Below are 19,687 nucleotides of genomic sequence, written 5' to 3'. Positions count from 1 at the left end.
TGACTTCCAGGGACTCTGGAGGACCCGGCATGTCTCTGCCATATACTAATACATCCCCGATTTCCATGCGGACAGTGTCATACTTTACTTCTCCTGTGGGGGTGCTGTAGATGAATGGCCCATTTGCTGCAAAGTTCAAGCACAGATCATAGCTGATCACTGCAGTTCCAGCTGCTGCACACCCATCATTAAAGAGGTTGTCTGCTACTTTAACGTTGATGGTTTATCCTTAGGGTAGGTCATTGATGTCTCATCGGCCAGGGACTCCTGCCGATCAGCTGTTCTCGGTGCCGGTGGTGGCAGCAGGCAGCCAGAAATGCTCAGTTAGCCCCGTTTTCTAATAGCGGCCGTGACTAGGGCTGGGTACTGCATATTCGTCTCCCATACTAATCAATGGGAGGCGGATGTGCAGTACCCGGCTGCGGACACTATTAGAAGACGGAGCAGCTCCGGAACCGAGCATTTCTGGCCGCCTGCTGCCACCACCGATCGTTAGGAGTGCGGGGTGTCGGATCCTGGTCGATGAGACACCGATGATGTATCCTAAGTATACACCATCAATGTCAAAATAGTGGATAACCCCTTTAAGGGATTAATTAATTTTTTTTTTTTTTTTTTTAAAGAGGCATAATCTAGATTGGACACATTTTTTAAATCTTATTTTGGTGATTTTGTCCATATTTAAAGTTACATTTTATCTCTCAAATCATTACTTTAAGCTGCTTCATAAATTTTATTATACTCACTACTTCAGCTGCACAGCAATAGGGAAATGTATTTTATCATGGCTGTGTCATCATGGAGAAATCCTATTGGCACAGGAGCAGATTGCTGTGCGTATGGTTACAAGTCAGGAATTCCCCCTGCAGCCGCCATTATAGGGCATGCAGCATCAGCCTTTATTCACACATCAGTATTTCATCAGTATTTTTGATCAGTATTTCATCAGTATTTGTTGCCAAAACCAGGAATCTCTCCAAAACACAGAATGGGGTCAATCGTTCAATCATAGTTTTTCTCTGTAAGTTCCACTCCTGGTTTTGGCAAGAAACACGGATGCAAAATACAGATGTGTGAATGAGGCTTTACATGGTGACCGTTCAGATTGATGGGTGTTCAAATAATGCATGGCGCCATTAGTTGTTGCTCGATAGCGACTCTCTACCAAGGCAAAACTATGCAAGCAGACAACAGGGCCCCTGTGCAAAAAACATATATGGGTCCTTTGCCGTTGAATAATTAAATCAGAATGCAGAATTCCACCTGCTTTGGAGCTGGATGCGGCCCTCTCACCTTTAGGGCCCCTGTGCAGCTGCAGGTTGCACCAATAATATGTCCGCCCCTGACAAGCAGCGTTATCCTCCCTCCATGCAGAGACAACCTACACATCGTCAAGAATTAAAGAAGTAAAAACAAATCTATGATAAACTCAGGATATGATTTGGCAATTAAAGGGTCTATAGAAATAAATGCTCTCTAATGTCCAGACACAGGCACTTCATGTAGAGCAGAGAGGAAGACTCCGGCATCTTCGATACTGGATTTCTGCAAAGATCTCCTCATCTGCAATCCCCACAATCGCTTCCTACATCACAGGAGAGTTATTTGATTTTCCCATACAGTGATAGCCCCATATAAATAATGACAAAGCTACCCAAAAATATACAAGGTGACACGCCATCTGTGACCTTCATATTACCAAGTATAAGTAGAACTCAAGTCATCTACATAAAAAAGACTGATTGTTTACATTCATTACATTACATATCCTGTACTGACTCTGACTTATATCCTGTATTATCCTCCAGAGCTGCACTCACTATGCTGCTGGTGGAGTCGCTGTGAACATACATTACATTACTGATCCTGTACTGATCATGAGTTACCTCCTGTGTTAAACTTCAGAGCAGCACTCACTATTCTGCTGGTGCGGTCACTTTGCACAAATTTAGATTACTTATCCTGCAATTAGCGTGAGTTACATCCTGTATTATACTCCAGAGCTGCACTCACAATTCTGCTGGTGCAGTCACTGTGTACATACTGTACATTACATTGCTGATCCTGTACTGATCCTGAGTTACATCCTGTATTATAATCCAGAGCTGCACTCACTATTCCGCTGGTGCAGTCACTGTGTACATACATTACATTACTGATCCTGAGTTACCTCCTGTATTATTCTCCAGAGCTGCACTCACTATTCTGCTGGTGCAGACACTGTGTACATACATTACTGATCCTGAGTTACCTCCTGTATTATACTCCAGAGCTGCACTCACTATTCTGCTGGTGCAGTCAATATGTACATACATTACTGATCCTGAGTTAACTCCTGTATTATACTCCAGAGCTGCACTCACTATTCTGCTGGTGCAGTCAATATGTACATACATTACATTACTGATCCTGAGTTACCTCCTGTATTATACTCCAGAGCTGCACTCACTATTCTGCTGGTGCAGTCACTGTGTACTTACATTACATTACTGATCCTGAGTTTCCTCCTGTATCATACTCCAGAGCTGCACTCACTATTCTGCTGGTGCAGTCACTGTGTACATACATTACATTACTGATCCTGAGTTACCTCCTGTATTATACTCCAGAGCTGCACTCACTATTCTGCTGGTGCAATCACTGTGCACATACATTACATTACTGATCCTGAGTTACCGCCTGTATTATACTCCAGAGCTGCACTCACTATTCTGCTGGTGCACTGTGTACATACATTACATTACTGATCCTGAGTTACATCCTGTATTATACTACAAAGCTGCATAAAATAATCTGCAGGATTCAGATCTATAAATCCTTCCCTGTGAATTTGATGCCTTTGCAGAGTTTGCTCTGTTCCCTGAATTAGAATAAGATTTCTTCCCCTGTATTAGAAGAGCTCAGCTAAGTTGCTCAAGGAATGTCTGACAATTGCTTGATGACTGTTTCCATTGACATCAGGCAGGAATGTGACTGATACTATGGACCATGATATAGGTTGTAACAAGATAAGTAATGCAATTTATTTACAAGTTCCTCTTGTAGAATTTATCTATCAGCAATATAAGCTGTAAAAGTAAGTTCAAAGGTGGACGCTCCCTTTAAGCTGCTCATGGACATTCAGCAAATAACAATGCTAGGAGTCATTTATGGTTTTTTAGCAGTTATCAGGAAAAATATCTTGGAGATATATGTTATATATACACATATATATATATATATATATATATATATATATATACTCAGAGTGAGCTGTCACCGCAGGCTTCAGCAGCTCATACCTGTTCTTCACGTTCTGGGGTACCAGCTCTGCGCCCTGGTGTCTGTATGAAGTGTAATATCTATTTCCACTTTACAAAGTCTACACTTCTATAGTAAAGAATTTGCGCAGACGCGTTCCGGATTTTACAAGAGATGGTTAATCACTCATTAAGCCGATACCCTCTAAATATGACGCTGTGACAGAAGAATGATGTCACCAAATTAAGTTGACAAGAGCTGCAACCAAGAAGTGACTGAAATGCGTCAGATCCCAGTACAATCACTGACATTTCTATAGGATGCACTTGCCATGCACTGGGATAAACTGGGAGCTTAGCACAAAAACAAAAATACAATGTCAGGCATTAGGGAAATGGAAGAAAGCATCTAGCTAAGCAACTAAACACATTGCATGAGCGGTAACTGTTTATTTACTTAGCATACAGAGTGATACAAATCTCAGCTTCACAATGTAAACAAATGTATCCAAGTTATGGGTAGCTGCTTCTAATGGATGGAATCAGAGAGCGGCTCCTGCAATCTTCTTCCTACCTTTGCAGGGCTCTTACTGCCCCTCATGTTCAGGCAATCAGAGGGGGCTGCAATATTTATATGCTTAATTATTAATTATTATTATTATTATTATTATTGCAATCATCCCTGCCTTACCATCCCTGGTTATGTTGCACATCTCCTTTGCCTTGTACTAGAACGTGGCCTGATCTAATAATGAGCTTCACTAGACTTATCCTAAAACAATGATGAAAGAATATAGAATTCCTTTATATCTACTGTACAATGTTTATACATATATGCTGTTGAAGAACATCTTTGACACCTAATAATATAGTACTTATTGATAAACAGGACTAATTGCAGCTGTCAAAGATGTTCTTCAGCAGCCTATAGATATTTGATTTCCCATAGATTGTAAGCTTTTGAGCACGGCCCTCATTCCTACTGTAGCTGTTGAATTATGTACTATTTTGTCCTGTTTTTGTCTATACAACCCCCCACCGGATTGTAAACTGCTGCGGAATATGTTGGCGCTATATAAATAATATAAATAAACTTTATTATCATATTATTAAGGACCCTGGATCGTATAAATCAGATATAATCAATGCGGTATGACAGCAGAAATAACTTCAAATCTATAACAGTAAGATTAAAGCACGTAAAAGCCACCAATTGTGCATTTTCTGCAAACATTGTAACATTTTAGCAAGCTGTACCAGGAGAAAATGTTTCCGAATGAAGCAATTGACCCATACATAACTCTCTGTTGCATAGTGACATGTTCTGCCGTTTTCTATACTGTTTACATTTTCCATCCTTTTTGAGATCTCTGCTTTCAGTCACTGAATGAGATCACTCATTAATCACATGCGAGGGTGTGATACATTTGTAGCCGATCTTCACAATCCTCTGTGAGCTAAACGCAGCAGCAGCACAAACCTCTCTCCAATCCTGATAATGAGCCACAATGTATCAGTGCAGGTAAGGTTTTCAATGGTGGAGCCCACACATCAGAGCATTCATTGTGGGGTGAGATCTATGGCCCTAAGCTGCTGTTTACAGTGAAACAAAAGCTCAGCTGTTCCTAGGAGACATTGGGGACAGGTGGAAGGAGCTTACCTGTGTCAGGTGTGGCGGGCTGTCAGGAGCGGAGCAGAGCTGCACTGTGCACCTGTAGCGGTACAGCCTCCTGACAGGGTGCAGCGACCTTTGTCCCCAGCTCCGCACTGCTAAATTACAAGCCGTATTCGCCATATAAGGCGATGCGCTCAGCTGTGGCGCGGCCGTCACCACCTCTCCCCTGTGTGTTCCATGCTCATTACGCTCGCTATATTAATTACCGTTTATTTATTTCATCAGCTTTTTTTTTTTTCTCAGCTTGCTGCTTCTTGTAAAATGCGACATGCAATTGATATGGTAAGAATATGGTGTCGGAAGGTAAAGCTGACAAGTTCTCTTCAAAGGGAGTCTGTCGTCTCCAAAATCCGACCAAAGTAAGCACAGATCAGGCCATGCGCTAATTATAATAATGTTTATTTCTATAGCGTCAACATATTCCGCAGCTCATTACAATTCAGAGGGGACAAACTAAATCGACATTACAGAGGATCACAATTCAACATATACCAGGAGGAGTGGGGGTCCGGCTCACAAGCTGCAATCTACGAGGAAATAGGGGGCACAAAGGTGAATGGTAAAAAGTGCTTGTATTGTCCCGTCCGGCCATCAACATAATAAATAGGGAAAACACATAACGTTGCATGAATTGGTCACCAGCCAGTATGTACAAGTGCAGGGAAAGAGGGCTAATAATAATAATAATAATAATAATAATATGTATTTACTTATAGCACCATTAATTCCACAGCGCTTTACATTCATTTGCAACTCTGTCCCCATTGGGGCTCACAATCTACATTCCCTATCTGTATGTCTTTGGAGTGTGGGAGGAAACCTACGCAAACATGGGGAGAACATACAAACTCCTTGCAGACAGTGTCCTTGGTGGGATTTGAACCCAGGACCCCAACACTGGAAGACTGCAGTGCTAACTGCCACTGGAGGGATGATACAAGGGACCAGATTTAGGAGAGTTTTGCAAAGGAAAAATAGGAATAGTCAGATAAGTGCGGTGAGACAGGCCAGTTTAAAGAAATGTGTTTTTAGGGCCCGCTTAAAACTGTGGATAGTGGGAAGTAATCAAATTGTCCTGGGTAGTGCATTCCAAATAATTGTCGCAGCTCATGAGAAGTCTTGGAGACGGGAGTGGGAGGTTCAGATTATAGGGGATGTCAGTCTTGGGTCATTACTGGATTGGAGGGCACAGGTAGGGTGATAAACAGATGAGAAGGAGATGTAGGACAGTGCAGAACTGTGGACAGCTTTGTGGATCAGAGTGATAAGTTTATATTGGACTGTGTACCAGATGGGCCACCAGTGCAATGACTGGCACAAGGTGGAGGCATCGGTGCAGCGGTTGGAGAGCAATATGATCCTGGCTGCTGCTTTCAGATGAACTAAGCACTAAGATGAACCACACTTTTGTTTTATAGATTCGCGGGACAGTTTTTGACAAAACACAACCCTGATACACTTTTAGGGGCCTGTGATTTTTTTCATAATTTTCTCTGAATTTGTGCATTGTGCTCCACCCTCTTGGATCCTGTACTTAGAACATGTGCTGCCATAGCCTGCAGTGTCTCCAGACTAGTCTCCCATCGAGCACATCTGGGACGTCGGTGGTCGGTGCCAGCAGCGGATCTTGATGATTTGCCCAAGTGCATTCAGTGTGGCAGAACCTTCCTCAGATGATCATTAGTAACAGCAGTGATAGCAGCACAAGCTGTAAGTGTCGGGATTTCTGCACATGGCTCAGACTCCAAACTGAAAAAATCGAAAGGTTTTGAAAATGTTGTTTCCATTTTTCATCATTTGCCGATCAGTAAAATCATATGAAATGCTACAACCATGAAGAACATAATATAAACTACACAATATAAACTGTATATAAACAGTCTGCAATGTTACACATAAAGAACACACCGCGCACAACACATGCAGCGTGTTATGCCAAGTAAAGGGTCTGGGAGGATGGAGAATGAAGCAGAAATTACAGATATAACACAAGACTCATTTTTCCTGGAATGTTCCTTTAAAGAGACAATCAATGCACAAAAAATGTCCAGAAAATGAACAATAATAGATTCATGCTACAAATCGAAAACCTATGGGGACTGAAACCAGCAAAATAGAAACAGGGATTGTTCTGGTTCTTCTCCACTGTCCGATATCAGATTATAATCCAGGAAATTGATGTCGATCCCTTCAGACAATGAGAAGCAGGAATCATTGGTGTAACCAGGTCTTTACTCCTGCTGCAGATTCATGTGTCTGCTCCCCGGGGCCCGGCTGCAGGTGAGCGCCTCGCATCCCGTGCGGCCCAGGAGGAAAATCTCCAGCTCTGAAATCTACCACTCCCCGGAATCTGAAACATTACTGAGCAAAACACTGGTAAAAAGATCCTGAGAAATTATTACAAAACCCCCGAAATTAATGCAATTCTCCACCAAACGCACTTTTAGGCTAGGGCTCCACTTTGCTTTTTTGCTGCTTTTTCAACTGCAGCGTTTAATGCCAAAATGGATGTGTTCTGCTTTTCAAGCAAAGTCTATGGGAATTTGGTTTTCTTGAACCCACAACTGGCATGTCAATTGTTTCTGCCATTTGAGTTTTGAACTGCAAAGCTGAGTTTTTGCCCAAATTTCTGCCACAAAAAGGCACCTTTGTGAACTGCAAAGTGGGTTCAAGAAAACCAAATTCCCATAGACTTTGCTTGAAAAGCAGAACACATCCATTTTGGCATTAAACGCTGCAGTTGAAAAAGCAGCAAAAAAGCAGGTAAAAAGCAAAGTGGGGCCCTAGCCTTACAGTGTATACTGTACATAACCTAGAGTGGCATGCAAAAGTTTGGGCACCCCTGGTCAAAATTAGTGTTATTGTGAACAGTTAAGCAGGTTGAAGATGAACTGAGCTTTGAAAGGCATAAACTTAAAGATGACACATTTCCTATTTTAGGCACAAAAAAATATATATATATATATATATATATATATATATTTTTCATCTTTTACATTTTTAAATTAGCAAAAAAATGAAAATGGGCTGATGCAAAAGTTTGGGCACCCTGCATGGTTAGTGCCCACGAACACCCCCTTTTGCAAGTATCACAGCTTGTAAAAGCTTTTTTCAGCAGCCAAGAGTCTTTCAATTCATGTTTGAGTGATTTTCATTGATTCTTCCTTGAACACTTCTTCCAGTTCTGTGAAATTCCTGGTCTGTCTTACATGCACTGCACATAAATATCTAGGTTACTCTGTACATACATTACATTACTGATCCTGAGTTACCTCCTGTATTATACTCCAGAGCTGCACTCACTATTCTGCTGGTGCAGTCACTGTGTACATACATTACTGATCCTGAGTTACCTCCTGTATTATACTCCAGAGCTGCACTCGTTGTTCTGCTGGTGCAGTCACTGTGTACATACATTACATTACTGATCCTGAGTTACCTCCTGTATTATACTCCAGAGCTGCACTCACTATTCTGCTGGTGCAGTCACTGTGTACATACATTACATTACTGATCCTGAGTTACCTCCTGTATTATACTCCAGAGCTGCACTCACTATTCTGCTGGTGCAGTCACTGTATATATACATTACTGATCCTGAGTTACCTCCTGTATTATACTCCAGAGCTGCACTCACTATTCTGCTGGTGCAGTCACTGTGTACATACATTACATTACTGATCCTGAGTTACATCCTGTATTATACTCCAGAGCTGCACTCACTATTCTGCTGGTGCAGTCGCTGTGTACATACATTACTGATCCAGAGTTACCTCCTGTATTATACTCCAGAGCTGCACTCATTATTCTGCTGGTGCAGTCGCTGTGTACATACATTACTGATCCAGAGTTACCTCCTGTGTTATACTCCAGAGCTGCACTCACTATTCTGCTGGTGGAGTCACTGTGTACATACATTACATTACTTATCCTCAGTTACATCTTCGATTATACTCCAGAGCTGCACTCACTATTCTGCTGGTGCAGTCACTGTGTACATACATTACATTACTGATCCTGAGTTACCTCCTGTGTTATACTCCAGAGCTGCACTCACTATTCTGCTGGTGGAGTCACTGTGTACATACATTACATTACTTATCCTCAGTTACATCTTCGATTATACTCCAGAGCTGCACTCACTATTCTGCTGCTGCAGTCAAAGTGTACATACATTACTGCTCCTGTACTGATCCTGAGTTAACTCCTGTATTATACTCCAGAGCTGTGCTCACTATTCTTCTGGTGCAGTCACTGTGTACATACATTACATTACTAATCCTGAGTTACCTCCTGTATTATACTCCAGATCTGCACTCACTATTCTGCTTGTTCAGTCACATTGTACATACATTACATTACTGATCCTGCACTTGTCCTGAGTTATCTCCCGTATTATACTCGAGTCCAGAGCTGTGCTCACTATTCTTCTGGTGCAGTCACTGTGTACATACATTACATTACTAATCCTGAGTTACCTCCTGTATTATACTCCAGAGCTGCACTCACTATTCTGCTAGTGCAATCACTGTGTATATACATTACATTACTGATCCTGAGTTATAGCCTAAGTTATGTATGCCCATAGTGATTCCCATCAGATAGTGAGTGCTGCTCTGGAGTGTAACAAATTGTAATATAATTAAATTCTTTTCTTGTCCTTTGACAGCTTTTTAAAGCTTGTAATTTCTTATTTGTATACTTGGACTCGTAATTTCTGGAGCTAATTCCAGGGCAGTATGGATTTGGCGGGGGCGGAGCGCCCCACACCTCGTGCAGTTTTTGACTCCCTTTTGTCCCTACTTCTTCTAGTTGTATGAATATAATGAGGAGACTCCAGGCTAAACCATTGATGATCACCAGTTTAGTGATAAATGTGGTAAAGGGATTATGCAGCATGAAATATAGAGATGAATACATTTTCTCCTACATCTCATGGTTCCTTAGGCTGACGTTGAGTCCCCCATGCTTTACACTGCAGCTTGGCTTATATAAATTTCAACAAAGAAGGCAGCAAGTGCAAGAAACTGCCGTATATCAGAGGAACAAGCCTTAAGAAGATGGATGCTGCCTGTATCACTCTCTTATCCCGTCTCGGTGGGATGTCCCCTCCTCGACACTCCCAGTCCTGTGCCCGCCTGGTACAAGGTGAACGATCGGCGTTTACTGGGAGGGTCACTGGAGGTTTATGGCTGAGGGAGACACAGTCCAGTCCTTATCTCTAATGTTCAATATCAGGTGGGAAGTGGAAATTAATAACTCTGTATAGAATCCATTCTGGCAGAGGGCGTGGAGTAAATGAGTGTGGAAGCGATGGCTGCAGCCTCAGGGGCTTAATAAACCCCCTATATGGAGAAAAACACCCCATATATTGTACATGGGGTCATGAGCCCCGACAAGTAGTGTCTCCAGCTGTGGAGGACTTGACATCTCCAGATATTGCACAGATAGCCCATTGATTTCAATGAGAACCATGTAATACCTAATTTATCCAGTGGAGGTGCTGTAGAGAAACTGAGAGCTGATCACTAGAGGGTTTACTGGAGGGACACATTATGATCAGCTTATTACTGGGGTCCCTTCTCATAAAAAGCCACCGTCCAAATAAACTGTGGTCAAGATGGCAGCTTTTCAGAAAGCGGATGATTGAGTAGCGGTTGCTATATCTGCACCCATTGTTGCACTGCTTCAGATTTGCATCTTATAGGGCATGTGTATGGAGATACCGGATTATCAGATGTTCTGTATTAGGAGATTGTCAGGTTTCGTGCATAGTCGAGTCACTTGGTCTTGTTTCCGTTTGGCTTTTTGGCCACAATTCTCCCATGAATACTTCTGACCAGTCTTCTCCAGACGGTAGATTGTACAGTTGAGTTCCACCGATCGCTGCCAGTTCTGAAGTGATGGCACTGCTGGACATCTTCCGACTTATATGACGTGTCTCATCTTCTGCATTAACTTTTCTTGGCCGACCACTACATCTACGGACCTCAATGTTGCCCATTTCTTGTTGCTTCTTCCAGAGAGCTTGAACATCACATCTTTAATCTCCAATCCTCTGTGAAGTCTTTCCTCGGGACATACCTTGCTGATGCAGTATAACTACCTTCTCTCTTGTAGCTGTGTTCCGTCTTGTCATAGTGTGAGACCTGTAGCATCAAACTATCTTCCACAACCTCACCTTTTAGTTTGGCTTTTTCTCACCCAGTTTACAGCCTCCAACACAGCTGTTTCTGTTTTAGTTAATAACTGTGTTTTAAAAAAAAAAACCTGTCTCCATATTTTGGCATTCTAAACTAAATCTAGCACTTTAAGCAGCGCCTGCGCTGCATACTATAAAGGTGCATGTTACCCCCTGAGCCCCCTTCCCCCATAGACCCCACAAATACCTTTATAAATTCTCCTGCCATCTATGTAAATTGCCCGGACCGGTCTGATGGGCGTCATAATCTACGCCTCATAGCCCTCCTTTCGCCGTCCTCTTCTGCTGATTGACATGGATGACGCTCGGGCGCCATCCACATAAGCGTGCAAATTCTTGCACCTGCGCAGACACATTCCTGGCTCATTGAAGCACGCTTCGCTCTGTTGTATTGCGGGCAGAGCTGAAAACAAAGGTGTGCCTGCGCGAACCGTCAAGTTCTCTGTGCAGGCGCGAGATTTTGCCCGGCAATGTGCAAGACGTGGGTGACATGATCCACATCCTTGGGCAAAATGTAGTGCCTGCGCAGAGAACTCAACGGTTCGCGCAGGCATTCCTATGATTTTGTCTCTGTCCGCAAAAGGGTAGAGAAAAGTGCGCCTGCGCGAGCCAGGAATGTGTCTGCGCAGGCGCAAGAATTTACCTGCCTATATGGACATTTGAAAATGGTGATTATTATTACCTGGTTGGTAAAATCGGTTACTCGTACACGTGACTATAATCCTATAAAATCCCTGAATTTGTAGAAACGTATCTAGGAGAACTGAAGAAGGCGCCGGGCGGCCACCAAATACCGAGGGAACTGGCATTTCTCTTTTGTTCATTCATTTTGCATTTTGTTAATTGATGAAAATAAACTATTAACTCTTCTACTTATGAAGCTTCTTACTTTTCAGCATCTTTTTCTCACCTGCCTAAAACGTTTGCACAGGCGTTTATGTATATGCAGGGAGGCGCAGATGTAGGCATGGAGTATATATCTATATATATACATTCTATATAATACATTGTGTCTATTTCCGCACCCATTATCATTAGAAACGTAATGTGACTTTGGATCGTGCGGGCGTCTAGTAAACCATTAGATGAGCCCTCGGACTGTGAACTTAGCTATCTCAAGTATTTTACTATCTCCCATGTTATAGAAGGAGATATGTAACAATAAGGTCAGCACTAAACGCAGGCACAGCCTCTCATCAGGAGTCTGGAAAAGCTGAGTGACTGCGATCAACACATTTTGCATAAATCAATAGTACAAGTGATATATGAAACTTTGTAACATGTTATCAAACAAATCGGGTTCTTTCTCCACTTATGAGCCATTTTATCTACTCTTGTCTTGCTCGGACAGACTGCAGGTTCCTATTGAAGCCTATGGAGAGGGGTTAGGCGTTGACGCTCATTCAGATGGCTGATTTTTTTTTTCACATACAGGAAAAATGATTCAAGTTCCATCGGATGAGATAAAAAAGAAGATTCTCTATATTTTCCTATCTAGCGCTCTGTAAAACACGGACAGCACTCGGATGGAATGCAATTTTTCATGGATTGCTGATATTGATCATTCTCATCAATATTAGACATGTCTCTACAATTTTAGATAGACTGCTCCATCTGCAACCACCACCCCCAAAAAAAACAAAAAAACAGACAGGCGAACTTCATAGGCTATACACGATATAAATTATATCCGGGAAACACACAGGTAGAACTCGTATATGAAAAATCGACGTCTGAATGAGCCCTTACTAGATGGTGAAAAAAACAGAGAAGTTGCTGCAGCTTTCTAGTAAGTGTTTTATCTCACCCCAGATCTGGAGTCACAGCTACACTGATCAGCACTGCTGTATAATGTCCTCCATGCTGCTGCTTTATTATAGGAGTCTATATCATCCTCGTGGTGGATTCACATCTACACTGCACAGTCCTGCTGTATAATTTCCTCCCTGTTTCTTCTTTATTGTAGGTGTTTATATCACCCTGGTGCTGGATTCACATCTACACTGCTCAGCACTGCTGTATAATGTCCTCCATGCTGCTGCTTTATTATAGGTGTTTATATCACCCTAGTGCTGGATTCATAGCTACACAGCTCAGTATTGCTGTATAATGTCCTCACTGATGCTTTGGTATAGTTTTCCCTATCCCAGAGCTGGATTCACAGCTATACTCCTGCTCAGCATGGCTGTATATTTCCTCCATGCTGCTGCTTTATTACATGAATCTATGTCACCCCAGATCTGGATTCACTGCTACACAGCTCAGTCCTGCTGTATAATGTCCTCCATGCTGCTGTTTTATTATGTGTTTATATCACCCCAGTGCTGGATTCATAGCTACAATGCTTAGCTCTTCTGTATAATGTCCTCCATGCTGCTGCTTTATTATAACAGTTAATGTCACCCCAGATCTGGAGTCACAGCTACACTGCTCAGTCTTGCTGTACAATGTCCTCCATGCTGCTGTTTTATTTTAGATGTTTATATCGCCCTAGTCCTGGATTCACAGCTATGCTACTCAGTACGGCTGTATAATATCCTCCATGCTGCTGCTTTGATTTAGGTGTTTATATCGCCCTAGTAGTGGGTTCACATCTACACTGCTCAGCACTGCTATACAATGTCCTCCATGCTGCTGTATAACGTCCTCCATGCTGCTGTATAACGTCCTCCATGCTGTTGTATAACGTCCTCCATGCTGTTGTATAACGTCCTCCATGCTGTTGTATAACGTCCTCCATGCTGTTGTATAACGTCCTCCATGCTGTTGTATAACGTCCTCCATGCTGTTGTATAACGTCCTCCATGCTGTTGTATAACGTCCTCCATGCTGTTGTGTAACGTCCGCCATGCTGCTGTGTAATGTCTTCCTGCTGCTGTATAATGTCCCCCATGCTGTTGTATAATGTCCTCCATGCTGCTGTATAATGTCCTCCATGCTGCTGTACAATGTTTTCCATGCTGCTGTACAATGTCCTCCATGCTGCTGTACAATGTCCTCCATGCTGCTGTACAATGCCCTCCATGCTGCTGTACAATGCCCTCCATGCTGCTGTACAACGTCCTCCATGCTGCTGTGTAACATCCTCCATGCTGCTGTATAACGTCCTCCATGCTGCTGTATAACGTCCTCCATGCTGCTGTATAACGTACTCCATGCTGCTGTATAACGTACTCCATGCTGCTGTATAACGTCCTCCATGCTGTTGTATAACGTCCTCCATGCTGTTGTATAACGTCCTCCATGCTGTTGTATAACGTCCTCCATGCTGTTGTGTAACGTCCTCCTGCTGTATAATGTCCCCCATGCTGTTGTATAATGTCCTCCATGCTGCTGTACAAGGTCCTCCATGCTGCTGTACAATGCCCTCCATGCTGCTGTACAATGCCCTCCATGCTGCTGTACAATGCCCTCCATGCTGCTGTATAATGTCCTCCCTGCTGCTGTATAATGTCCTCCCTGCTGCTGTACACTGTCCTCCCTGCTGCTGTACAATGTCCTCCCTGCTGCTGTACAATGTCCTCCCTGCTGCTGTACAATGTCCTCCCTGCTGCTGTACAATGTCCTCCCTGCTGCTGTACAATGTCCTCCCTGCTGCTGTACAATGTCCTCCCTGCTGCTGTACAATGTCCTCCATGCTGCTGTACAATGTCCTCCATGCTGCTGTAGAATGTCCTCCATGCTTTTGCTGTTTTTGATTATGTGCTACACAGAGACAGAAGAGCAGGAATCTTTCATGTCTGATTGCCGTGAATGGGAGACATCAGATAGTCTACACCCACTAGCTCAGAGACAAGTGAAAATTAGAGCTAGAGCCTGCAGAGGGGAAAACTGAGAGCAAGGCAGGATACAGGTCATATACTGTCCAGTAAGGCTATGTGCGCACGTGTGCGCTCTGCACCGCACCTAAAAGGTGCACTTCAGAGCGCAGCTGAAAAGCTCCGTTCTGAAGTGCATGGTGCTGGCAGAGAACGTGCGCTCTGCATGCTGCCTCTCCCTATAGACAGCATGCAAACCGCACGAAAGAAGTGACATGTCACTTCTTAGAACGCAGCGATTTGGGCAGCAGCCGAATCGCTGCGTTCTAATAGGCCACGTGCGCACGGCTCCTGCACAATCTTCATAGATTGTGCAGGGGATGCAGGACGCATGCAGTTACGCTGTGGTGCAGAACGCAGCGTAACTGCATGCAATACGCACACGTGCGCACATCCCCTTATAGTGTTATTCCTCATGTGCACACAGCAGCCCCTTATGAAAAGTCACAAACAGGCATTTTTTAATCATTTCCATTACAGCAAGGACAGAAAGAAGCAGATCTGGACCCTGCTGAATGTAGACTGAGGGGAGTGAACCCCAACAAGGGACTCAGGGCTGTGAATGAGGAATATGATTAGCTTTACGGAAGCTGTGATACCAGTCCATGGCCGCCTTCCTGGTGCTGCCATTATACAACCGCCACATGCGCTGCTGAGGCTGCGCTCTCTGAATCCCACACTGCAGCGGCCATAAAAGATGGGTCGACTGATGTGTAACTGGACAAATATTAACTACAATGCATCTCATTACCCGGGCGATTTATGAGCCTCTTATCTGTCATTTCAAACACCCAGTAACCTATGGACTTGAACATTTGCAAAAACGGCGACAGGCTCGGCCGCCTAAATTCTCGTGATCTGTAGTGACAAAAAAAATATTTCAATACAACTCACCCAGCAATAATAAAACATGCAGCTTACACAAAAAATAGCATTTCAGCTCCTCGCCATTTTCTAGATCTCTGCTTACTGTTAGTGAATGGGAACATTGTACAGACCTGAACCTGTGCAGATACAGAGACAAAACTTCTCCAATTTACACAGTCTGAAAGCTAAAGACTCTGAAAATTTACCAGCACTGATACAATGTAACAAACCATCAGAGGAAAAGAGATGTAGGTTATGTGCACGCAAAGTATCTGGCGCTGATATTTCTGCATCTCTGGCAGGAAAAACGCACATTTTTGCAAACATTTTTATGCATACACGGGAGACGACAATATGGGGGGGCATAGGGCAGTATGAGAGGGACATGGCAGTATGAGCGGGACATGGCAACATGGGGGCACAGGGCAGTATGAGAGGGACACGGCAGTATGAGCGGGACATGGCAACATGGAGGCACAGGGCAGTATGAGAGGGACACGGCAGTATGAGAGGGACATGGCAACATGGGGGCACAGGGCAGTATGAGAGGGACATGGCAGTATGAGCGGGACATGGCAACATGGAGGCACAGGGCAGTATGAGAGGGACATGGCAGTATGAGCGGGACATGGCAACATGGGGGCACAGGGCAGTATGAGAGGGACACGGCAGTATGAGCGGGACATGGCAACATGGGGGCACAGGGCAGTATGAGAGGGACACGGCAGTATGAGCGGGACATGGCAACATGGAGGCACAGGGCAGTATGAGAGGGACACGGCAGTATGAGAGGGACATGGCAACATGGGGGCACAGGGCAGTATGAGAGGGACATGGCAGTATGAGCGGGACATGGCAACATGGAGGCACAGGGCAGTATGAGAGGGACATGGCAGTATGAGCGGGACATGGCAACATGGGGGCACAGGGCAGTTTGAGAGGGACACGGCAGTATGAGCGGGACATGACAACATGGAGGCACAGGGCAGTATGAGAGGGACATGGCAGTATGAGCGGGACATGGCAACATGGAGGCACAGGGCAGTATGAGAGGGACATGGCAGTATGAGCGGGACATGGCAACATGGAGGCACAGGGCAGTATGAGAGGGACACGGCAGTATGGGGGGGGCATAGCAACATGGGGGCACAGGGCAGTATGAGAGGGACATGGCAGTATGAAAGGGACATGGCAGTATGGGGGGGACACGGCAATATGGGGGCACATGGCAGTATGGAGGGAACACAGCAACATGGGGGGCATGGCAGTATGGAAGGGACACAGCAACATGGGGGGCATGGCAGTATGGGGGGGACACAGCAACATGGGGGGGCATGGTAGTATGGAGGGGACACGGCAACATGAGGGGGACATGGCAGTATAGAGGGGACACAGCAACATGAGGGGGACATGGCAGTATAGAGGGGACACAGCAACATGGGGGGGCATGGTAGTATGGAGGGGACACAGCAACATGGGGGGCATGGCAGTATGGAGGGGACACAGCAACATGGGGGGCATGGCAGTATGGGGGGGACACAGCAACATGGGGGGGCATGGTAGTATGGAGGGGACACAGCAACATGAGGGGGACATGGCAGTATAGAGGGGACACAGCAACATGGGGGGCATGGCAGTATGGAGGGGACACAGCAACATGGGGGGGCATGGTAGTATGGAGGGGACACAGCAAAAATGGGGGGGCATAGTAGTATGGAGGGGACACAGCAACATGGGAGGGCATGGCAGTATAGAGGGGACACAGCAACATGGGGGGACATGGCAGTATATGGGTGAACACAGCAGTATGGGGGGATATGGCAATATGGGGGGACACAACAGTAGGGAGGGGACATGGCAGTATGGAGGGGAACACGGCAACATGGGGGGACACAGCGGTATGCAGATATAGCATATGAATGGCTGCAGCAGTATGTGAATAATATATATCTATATATATATATATATATATATATATATATATATATATATACACACACACACATGAGCAGCATGATCACAACATCTGCAAGGTGTTTGTATGTTCTTCCCATGTTTGTGTGGATTTCCTCCATTATCCTCCCACACTCCAAAAAGACATACTCATAGGGAATATATATTGTGAGCCCCAATGAAGATAATATTGCTGATGTCTGTAAAGCGCTGAGGAATTCATACCACTATATAAGTGAATAAAATAAATACAAAATCAATCACTTTATATATCTAGCACAAAAACTATGAAAAATATACGATAGTTCTTATTATATATAGTCCTAGCTAAATGTTCTTGTCTTATATGATAGTCCTTGTTATATGTTCCTGTTATATACTATAGTCCTCGTTATATACATTAGTATATATATATATATATATATATATATATATAAAAATATATATTATTATATACTGTAGTATATAACGAGGACTATAGTACATAACGAGGACTATAGTATATAAAGAGGACTACTGTATATAACAGGAACATATAACAAGGACTTTAGTATATAACGAGGAGTATAGTATATAAAGAGGACTAATGTATATATCCTTGTTATATCCATTAGTCCTCTTTATATACTATACTCCTCGTTATATACTATAGTCCTCGTTATATACTATAGTCCTTGTTATATGTTCCTGTTATATACTATAGTCCTCGTTATATACTATAGTCCTCGTTATATACTATAGTCCTTGTTATATGTTCCTGTTATATACTATACTCCTCGTTATATACTATAGTCCTCGTTATATACTATAGTCCTCGGTTTATCGTCCTGTTATACTCTATAGCCTTTCTTACATAGTGTGGCCGCTATATACAGTAGTAATGGCTGTTATATAGGGGTCGTCCTCACCTTTTGCTCCTCTTGGTTATTCCCCATCGGATGAGGTCTCGGTTGTGAATTCCCGTCCTCCGCTCTCTCAGACACTGACGATCTTCAGATCAGAACCTGCAGGGACCACATCAGTTCTGCCCCAACGAGCAGCACATTTCACGGGCTCTAATGAGGGAAATTAGGACAATTAACAGGACCGGACACAAAGGTTCCTCATAACACCAGATAATGAGCATTGCCACCAAAGCTGCCTTACCACATGGACCCTGGCCAGATCTGCCATGTGCTGGCGGGTCAGTGGACCGTGAACAGGGCACCATTCTTACTATGCTTCTTTATTGTAAGAGCATCGCATCAGGGAGGAAAAGCATTACTTTTAGGTCAGAATAAACCAATCCTTTTTTTTTTCTTTCTAATGGATGAACCTTTCTACTCGTGACCCAAGACAAGTGAAGCATGCCGACAGGACCGCAAAGAAGGGCTGGTTATATGTGAAGTGCTAAAGCTGATTTTCCCTTTTGCAAATGTGACTTTCCTATTTAGGAGCAGCCACATAAGAGGACACCAGACTTAGGATGAGGGCCCTGATGCTGGGGGCTCTGATGCTGGGGGCTCTGATGCTGGGGGCCCTGATGCTGGGGGCTCTGATGCTGGGGGCTCTGATGCTGGAGGCCCTGATGCTGGGGGCTCTGATGCTGGGGGCTCTGATGCTGGGGGCCCTGATGCTGGGGGCTCTGATGCTGGGGGCTCTGATGCTGGGGGCCCTGATGCTGGGGGCTCTGATGCTGGGGGCTCTGATGCTGGGGGCCCTGATGCTGGGGGCCCTGATGCTGGGGGCTCTGATGCTGGGGGCTCTGATGCTGGAGGCCCTGATGCTGGGGGCTCTGATGCTGGGGGCTCTGATGCTGGGGGCCCTGATGCTGGGGGCTCTGATGCTGGGGGCCCTGATGCTGGGGGCTCTGATGCTGGGGGCTCTGATGCTGGGGGCTCTGATGCTGGAGGCTCTGATGCTGGGGGCCCTGATGCTGGAGGCTCTGATGCTG

General features: G+C 44.4%; 1 protein-coding gene across 2 annotated transcripts in view; it reads right to left on the bottom strand.

Annotated features, from left to right (window-relative positions):
* VIL1 (villin 1) overlaps positions 1-18,770 on the bottom strand; it is a 78,017-nt gene extending 59,247 nt beyond the window's left edge. The window contains exon 1 of one of the 2 annotated variants that reach the window (XM_075317075.1): positions 18,663-18,770. The gene's annotated coding sequence lies outside the window, so the exon portion shown is untranslated. Of the gene's footprint in view, positions 1-4,899; positions 4,977-18,662 lie in introns of those variants that run through there. The other variant, XM_075317074.1, reaches the window with a different exon arrangement.
* Positions 18,771-19,687: the final 917 nt, after the last annotated feature.

This window comes from Anomaloglossus baeobatrachus, chromosome 7 (assembly GCF_048569485.1).
Source record: "Anomaloglossus baeobatrachus isolate aAnoBae1 chromosome 7, aAnoBae1.hap1, whole genome shotgun sequence".
Classification (NCBI taxonomy): Eukaryota; Metazoa; Chordata; class Amphibia; order Anura; family Aromobatidae; genus Anomaloglossus; species Anomaloglossus baeobatrachus.
This window is presented reverse-complemented; position numbering and strand designations above follow the sequence as displayed.